General features: G+C 42.9%; 1 long non-coding RNA gene across 2 annotated transcripts; it reads left to right on the top strand.

Annotated features, from left to right (window-relative positions):
- The first annotated feature begins 4,498 nt into the window (after positions 1-4,498).
- On the top strand, positions 4,499-7,102 carry LOC123166544 (uncharacterized). 2 transcript variants are annotated; one of them, XR_006483579.1, is made up of 5 exons: positions 4,499-4,935; positions 5,038-5,639; positions 5,724-5,812; positions 5,908-6,310; positions 6,940-7,077. It is a non-coding gene; the product is annotated as an uncharacterized lncRNA (long non-coding RNA). The 2 variants fall into 2 exon arrangements; XR_006483580.1 differs by having other exon boundaries at positions 4,508-4,935; positions 5,908-6,025; positions 6,940-7,102.
- The last annotated feature ends 272 nt before the right edge of the window (positions 7,103-7,374 follow it).

The raw sequence follows: 7,374 nt of genomic DNA, 5'->3' as shown, positions 1-7,374 counted from the left end.
ATATAGCACGCTATAACTTGTGTAGCATTTGAAGAATGGCCTCGCTATATTTTGTAGCGCGCTATTTTTTTCGTTGCCGTACAAGCAGGGGCTACACCACGCCGATGTCGTCATCGGTGAAAATGTTATAACCGTGTACCATGGGAGCTACAACCAGCTCTCGGCGATGCTACAAGCCTACAACCATGCACACGCGAGCTACAACCGGCTACGCCGTTGTCGGCCAAATGCTTCAACCGTGTACGACATAAGCTACATCAACGTGCGTCAAAGCTACAACTGTTTTGGCGATGCTACAACCATGTCGCCGGAGCTGTAACCGTGACGCCGTCATCACAAAAGGCTTCAACTGTGTACTGAAGAAGCCACATCCATGTGTGCTAGAGTTGCAACCATTTTGTGGTGATGCCATAACCGTGTTGCCGGAGGTGCAACCGGGGACGCCGTCATCGCAAAATGCTTCAACCTCACACCGCAGAAGCTACATCAATAATCCTACACTTACGGGGCATGTGCCACGGGAGAGAGGCTATGGACCAACGTGCCCGCTCCTTATTAATCCCCCGCCCCCTAGAATTTCGTTGAGGGCCCCACCACTAACCAATGATAGATTTACACTTCAGTCCGTAACTCCTTCCGTGCCAAAACAGCCCATAAGTGTAGCATTTCCCAAGCTACATACTCGTATGCCAGAGTTGCAACTGTTTTGGCGATGCTACAACTGTGACACTGAGCTGCGACAGGCTGATCCATGGTGTCTGTGACCATCGGTGTGTGGGGAGTTTTGGGACCGGGGCCGCTGCTATCACCGTTCCTGCGTGCTGGAACCAAGCAACAGCAGAGTTGCAATCTTGGCAGGAAAAGCTTTTTTTGCAAACCCAAGAAGGATATGTTTCAACCGCCACCTGCTGCGGGAGCGGCGGTCCTGCTCGCGGCGTTGGTTGCACGCGATGAGTAGAGGGCAGTGGCAGCTGCGGCGAGTCACGGGACTCACAAAGGCCTTGTTTTGATTCAGGATGAAACGGTTTGGGGAAGAAGATAGGATGTCATGGGGTCAGGAGATCGAGTGGCTACGGGAGGCCAAATCTGACGACCTGCGCACGACCGGCCAAACCCTTGCGCCGGTTTGCCGGCGCGTAGTACTCACCTTCTAAAATACGTGGTGAGCATATTTTTTTGACACAATTGACCATTTCAATAAATGTCTTGAAGATTATTTAAAAAATTGCAAAACCATTTTAAAGCGTTACAAACAAATTTTTAAATGCCACAACTTTTTGAATGATACAAAGCATTTTCCACAAAATTATATGATTTTTATTACATTTTATAATTTTTTGGAAAAAAATTCACAACCATACTTTTGAAACAAGTGAACATTTTTTAGGTGTGATGCACCATTTTTTTGAATGATATCATTTTTTCTAAAAGTTACGTGGACAATTGTTTTACATTACATTACCATTTTTAATGCATGGTGAGCTTTTTTTGTGTATGAACAATTGTTAATACACTTTAGTTTTTTTAATACATTTTAAAACATTTTTCAGACACACATTTAACATTTTTTGAATGCATGTTAATCATTTTTTCAGATAACACTGAACATTTTGAACATATTTTGATTTATATAAATACTAGCACATATGTCCAGAAATCTCAAAAATAAGCCCAAAAATGACATAAATCATTATTTTATTAGAAATTTAGGTACAACTAGTCGTGAACCCGTGCATTCGCACGGGCTAGTTTCCAAAAATATATTATCTTAGAATCCTATACCAATGTTGTGAAGGACCAAATTGAACCAACATACCATCAGAACCTGCAGAAGCTGAGACATCAGGACTAATTTGTAAGGGAATATATTTCTATGAATAACTTGTGGGTACGTTTGACTAATCATAAAGCAAATTGGAAAAAACTATATATCTTAAGATAGCATGCTGACCTGTCTTTAGATTGTTTCTGTTTCCACTATATGAACAACAGGAATTAGAAATCACGACATCATTTAATGTATGGTTGGTAACCTTATGCATAATTTGTTTTCCTTGTTTTAGGAACATGTGTAGTGGCTGAATACATTGCTTATGCCAATATATGTATATATGGATTTGAACATTCATGTACAGTAACTATCTCAGAATGTTCACACTCTTGTTGGTGTTAGTGTGTTAAGAAAAATACTCCCATCGTATCATAATAAGTGGTGTTATGCATGCGCCTTCAATCGAACTTCTTAAACTTTGACTGTGAATTATTATTTTATTGAGATTAGAAATGTAAAATCATATGCACTCAAAAAGTATTCCTAGAATCATAAAACTTTTTTATATACACATTACAATAGAAATAAGTGGTTAATGTTAAATCACCAAGGCCATGTGAGTTATTTGTTCATAATCATAGAACCCCAGCACGATGCACCCACGCAAAAAAAAAACAGAGCAAACGATTTTGAAAAATATCCGAAACTTCGTAGGAATGATTATGAACAAATATTATGGATGCTTGCAAATTTTGGTGGTCGAAAAACATCCAAGGAGTTCTGTTCAACAAAAAATACAAATTCTGCTCAAACAGTGCACATACATTTTGAGTAATATCTTTTACAGAACTCCTCGGATGTTATTTGACCACCAAACTTATGTCAAACATCAAGGCAAAAATCTATAATAAATCAGAAATCATTGATACTCTTAGATGAAATTTTTTCTTTCATGCTTACATACATATTACATGGCCTTATTTGCACCATATTGGAACAACAGTTGGTAAAGATTCTTCACTATCTTTCTATGCAACTTGCGTCAGCTATACGCCATTGGTCTAGGGCGCTTCTAATCTCCACCATAATATCATGGCTATTCTTCTCTTGTCAAATCTTCCCTGTGATATTTATAAGAACAATTTAAATTCTTCCCTGTATTGATTTGGCGGATGGTCGATGATCTTTTTCCAAAGAGAAGGTGTGCTCTTCTGCCTCATAACTGGTGAAACAACCACCTGCAGCTGGGCATCTCGCTGAAGAACCGACTCGTGGCAGACTAAGTGAGAGCCAAGACAGGGCCAGAACAATCCTGGAAGCAAAGCAATCATACTGGTTTGAAGCCATATAGAGATGAGATTATAAATACAGGGGATAGGCTATGAGGAGAAGAACAAATCTGAGGAAAAAAAATCAAAAAGTGGAACTAACCACGAAACTATTTAGGAATAAATTTATAATGTGAGTGAACTCGAGCTCATGCATACGCTCCGGAAAAATTTACTCGTTCGGCCATCCATGATGCTGAAGCCTGTCGGCAGGCCAAATACGGTTGAAATGCAAGCAGTAAAAATCTTGCAGTTCAGAATCAGTATGCCATAATGATTAAACAAATAAAAACCAACTAAATAATTGTTTGTCCTTGACCTTGTATACTGATAGACATCATACACTTTCCGCAAAAAAAAAGATAGACATCATACACAGATGTATTTTGAAAGGACGATTTCATCGTGAAAATGCTTCTACTTCTATTTATGTACAGATACAAATCTCTACTCCTAATGGAGCAGTTGGTGAATAGTCTGCACGGTTTTTTTCGCTGGTTTTTTTTCGTCACCTCCCCCACCCCACCCCTTCCCACGCAGCCATCCAAAAAAACCCACACCCAAAAAAAAACCATCGACCCCATCATGCGTTGCCCACTCCCACCGATCCCATCTATCGTTTCCGCCGCCGCCGAGCGAAAAAACTCCATCGAACCCCATCCTTGCTTGCCCACTCCCATCGATCGTTGCCACCGCCGCCGCCGCCGCCGTCCAAGGGGGAGACGTCGCCGCCACCGCTGCAAGGTATGGCGGTTTGAATCCCGCCCCGCCTCTGCAAGGCAGGGCGGTTTCAATCCCACCGCCACCGAACTCCGGGAATCGCCGGCGCCAAGTCTCCAGGGCAGGGCGGTTTCAAACCCTGTCGACGAACTCCGGGATACGCATAATCGTCGCTGCCGCCCCCTCCCCCGGCTGCCCCATGGTCTTCTATCTCTCCCAACTCCGCTGTCGCGCCCCGTCTTCCGTCTCTGCATGAATCGCTGTTGTGGCAGCCACTCCCCATGGCGGCCATCCGGGCACACCGTGTCCGGGATGATGGAGGTGATGTCGGCCAGTTCCCTGTTTCCGTTGGCATCTTCTGCGATGGGACCCGTGGGGGCAGGTCGCGCGCTGCTCATCTGCGTCGATGGCGTCGGCGTCGTCCTTCCCCTGCAAAGCATGGCGGCTCCTGGGCTGGATCACAGTGATGATACAGTTGGCTCGGCGGCGGCTAGGGATCTCGCAGGCTGGCGTTTATTTGATGTCTGGGTGTTCCAATCGTGATGGAACGGACGTATAATGTACGGTATAAGAATTTGGACGAGGCTCATCTGCGTGGATGGTTGTGGCTTGGCCGCCGGGCACACAATCCATTGATTCACACATAAGGTTTGCCTTTTTTCTTCTCTTTGCATTCTTTTCTATTAAGTTTGCAGATTGTTTGTGTTGGCCAACGAAAAAAGATTTAGGACCCTAGATTTATACAGTTTAAGAACTTACAAAGTTTAGCAAGTATCTGGTTCTGAACTTTCGAAGAGTGCTTATAACAGTAATTTCTTCAGTATTTTGTAATTCCGATTTAATAGCGATTCTGTTGTAGTAGCATCCTTGTAGTTCACCATTGGAATGTGTACTGTTTCTTGATTCTTGAATTCTGAGCTGAATGTGCACATTTAGCGACCACTGCGTACGTACGTGCTCTAACGGAAAGTACGTAGCTGACACAGACCGTAGCCATCTACACCAAGGCTCCTCTGCCCTACCGAGTCTTGCAAGCGATCGTCGTAAGAAATATTCCGTGTGATGCCGGCATGTGTTGTTGTTGCACTGTCGCAACCATCCATCTACACACCAAATGTATGTGAACAAGATTCATTGGGGTTCCTCTATTTTCCCATAGTTTTCCTCTTCTTTTCATGCAAGATCAGTCTCTGATCCATCTCACTCGCATGGATGCAGGTCAAAACCGAGTCGCGGTGTTCACAATGCTGGGCATTATTTATATCGAAGGACGAGGAGGAAGATTTGGATGACCGTAACCACAATGGCAAGGGCAGCAACATGGTCGTCACCTGCAATGCCGATGGGTGCTGACATTATGATGTTTGGTTTATTTGTTGAAAGTTACAGCCCATGTTTCATGATTTATTTGCCACCGGTTAATCATGATATTTTGAAGTGCTCTGACAATTGCTTGCTGTCTGCATCTCTTACTTTTCAACTTGCTGCATATACAGATATACACCATTAGAATCTGTTTGTACAATATATTTACTTATTCAACATGCTTCAGTTATGCTTCTTTGAAAATCCAGTTGTAGATTGCAGTGAAGCCCCATTTAGATCTTGGCTATAGTATTATTCTTGTCTTATGACTCGTGACAGATTGATATGTGATACCATGACATAGCATATGTGGTACCGTGGTAGTCACATTTGGTGGTAGTTCTGATTGTTTGCTAGATTACGAGATAAGACCAAGTGCTTCTGCAACTCGGTTGCGGTTTTGATAGGAACATGAAGACTTGTGCCATGCCATGGAGCATGTTTGATTAAAAGGAGTAAGTCAACATACAACTTGTTTCTTATGTTTTATTTAGAGAAAATGATTGTTCCTTGTGAGTCATTTTCTTCTACAAATGCAGCATAGTTGCTCCAATATATTGAGCAGGGAAGAAGTTTGTTACAAGTGTTTTATAGAGTTGACGCCAGAGACATCCGACGGGATACATTGGTAGGGACTTCGTGAAAGGCGGACTCCATTTAATCCTTTCCAGCTGCTTACTGAACACCAAGCCCTATTTGATATGCTTAATGATTGTTATATAGGTGAAGGAATCGATGAAGAAGCTTCCGTTCAGCATGGTATCTCAATGGAAGAATATCCGAAGCAAACCTCCGCTACTTCTCTGTTCCCTTTCATTTGTCGTGGGAAGACCTTAGGAAGGTAGGAAGACCTTAGGAAGAGCGGGTGGGAGGAAGAGAGGCCTGTGCTATAGATGTAGGCGAACAATGGTCCTTGGAAATTATTAGTACTCTACAAAATGTCTGTCCCCTATGATGCCTACAATGAGCGAGAGAGGGTGGAAGGAAGGGAGAGCGGAGGAAGGAAGATGGGGATATATGTAGAGAGGGAGATAGGAGGAAGGGAGATGGGCATATATGTAGAGAGAGGAAGATCAGAGAGGGAGGGGAGATTTACAGGACGATTGTCGTTGAGCCACTCAAATATGTATGTCTCTGTTGCATCGCACGGGCAATTAACTATAGAAAAATTCAAGGCTATTTTTAAAGTGACATTTATTCAGCGTGTTCCAACCTTTACATGCCTTAATTATAGAATAATCTAATATTATGATTTCTCCAGTAAGCAGTATACTATATACTTAACTGGGACTTTGAATTTGTGCTTTAGGAAAATTTGAATAGACCTCGTCCACGCCGATAATTTCCTGGTACATCAGGTTGAACAATTTTGTTTATGTTGTGAGTGGTCAATATTCCTTACCGCTGGCCACATATCTCACTTGTGCTGGTCCCCTAGAATATGCTAATGTTTAGTTTCCAATTTTTCAACTATCAAATATCAGTGGACTTTACATGGTTTCTTGCAAAAAAAAGACTCATATGGCCCGAGTTTGTTTGCTCAGGAGCATTCTTTCATAGATTATAGTAGTCAGTGGCTTAAAAGTATTGTCATTGCTACAAACATAAAACTGATGAAAGAAGAACATATTTGTACCGTATTGCCGGCTGACTATACACACAAGAACCTCGACACTCTCATTACTGTGTTATATATTTAGTTGCAATAGTATTTGATTTTTCATGAAGCAATATGCTTACTGTTTCTTCATTCAGTTTCGTGTTTCAATGACGCGTGGAGGACGACGGTCACGAGCGCATTGTCGCAAGCTCACAGGAGGGAGGCACACATCTCATCCAATATAAAAGCACGCTCCGAAGAATCCCTAACCCTCCATGGAGCCATTGCTAGGGGGCGATGAGATCAACGCCACCCATCACGACCACTGAGATGTAGAAGGTATGTCCTGGTGCTTCCCCAGAATCTTTCCCGCCTCTTGAGAGACCACATGGCATTCTGGTGGCAGTTTTTGGCCAAGGTTGGAAGCCAAGAACACCTCTTAATTTTGATCACGGACTTGACATTGTGGTCGGCGGTGCGTGGTGCAGTGCGGTGATTTCTTGCCTGGCGTATAACAATGTGTGTTCAATGGGTCGCCTCTTCTCACGCACAAGTCTCAGAGGGAGACAACGACAGCTATTCAGAATAAC

Source organism: Triticum aestivum, chromosome 7D (assembly GCF_018294505.1).
Source record: "Triticum aestivum cultivar Chinese Spring chromosome 7D, IWGSC CS RefSeq v2.1, whole genome shotgun sequence".
Taxonomy (NCBI): domain Eukaryota; kingdom Viridiplantae; phylum Streptophyta; class Magnoliopsida; order Poales; family Poaceae; genus Triticum; species Triticum aestivum.
Note: the sequence above shows the minus strand (reverse complement) of the source record. Positions and strands in the feature narration are given on the sequence as shown.